The following is a 1164-nucleotide window of genomic DNA, read 5'->3' on the forward strand; positions in this document are numbered from 1 at the left end:
TTGCTGAGTTTCTTTTTAGTTGTTCTGTCATTTACTGAGAGTGGTGTTTTGAGGTCCCCTACTATTATTGTGGAACTGTCAGTTTCTCTTTTCAGTGTAGTTAGAGTTTGTTTCATGTATTTTGGAGCCCTGTCATTGGGTGAGTAGATGTTTATTATGGTTATGTCTTCAGGATGGATCGTCTCCTTAATCATTATATAGTGTCCTTCTTTCTCTTTTATGGTGGATTTTGCTTTAAAGTCTATTTTATCTGAGATTTGTATTGCCCCACCTGCTCTTTTTTTGGTAGTTGTTAGCTTGATATATTTTTTCCAACCTTTGATTTTTAACAAATTCACATCTTTGTTTCTAAGGTGTGTCTTTTGTAGACAGCATATTGATGAATCCTGTTTTTTTACCCATTCTGTCACTCTCTGTCTCTTTATGGGTGCAATGACTCCATTTACATTCTGTGTAATTATTGATAGATGTGAGTTTATTGCTGTCATTTTGTAGTGCTTTTTTTTTTGTGGTGCTGACATTTTCTTTGTTCTTCTTACTATCCTGTGCTGAATTCCTTTTGTTTGTGGATTTTTTTTTTCATTTCTTTTGTTTTTGTAGGTTTTGTTTTTACTGAGACTTCATGGTTTTCCTCTTGATTTTTATGAGTATGTTAACTATCTTTGGGGTTACCGTGAAATTTACCCTTATCTTTCTAAGTTTGAAGCAGTCTATTAGCACTTGGTATTGCCTTGCCTTCCTCTCCGTTAGAAGTTTCTATACTTACACAATTTATTCCCTCTTTTATTGTTCTGATGTTGTTGTCATTTACCGTTGGATTCCTATACACCAATAAAGAGAATGATGAAAAGTAAAACAGGAAAACAATACCATTTACAATACCTCCTAAAATAAATATTTAAGAATAAATCTCACCAGGGATATATAAGACCTATACAAAGAAAACGACAAAACACTACTGCAAGAAACCCAAAGGGATTTACATAAATGGAAAAACATGCCATGCTCCTAGATAGGTAGACTCAACATTGTGAAAATGACAATTCTACCCAAAGCAATTTACAAATACAATACAATCCCGATCCAAATACCAACAACATTCTTCAAAGAGATGGAAAAACTAATCATTAACTTTATATGGAAAGGGAAGAAGCCCCAAACAAG

This window comes from Trichechus manatus, unplaced genomic scaffold (assembly GCF_000243295.1).
Source record: "Trichechus manatus latirostris isolate Lorelei unplaced genomic scaffold, TriManLat1.0 scaffold00163, whole genome shotgun sequence".
Taxonomy (NCBI): domain Eukaryota; kingdom Metazoa; phylum Chordata; class Mammalia; order Sirenia; family Trichechidae; genus Trichechus; species Trichechus manatus.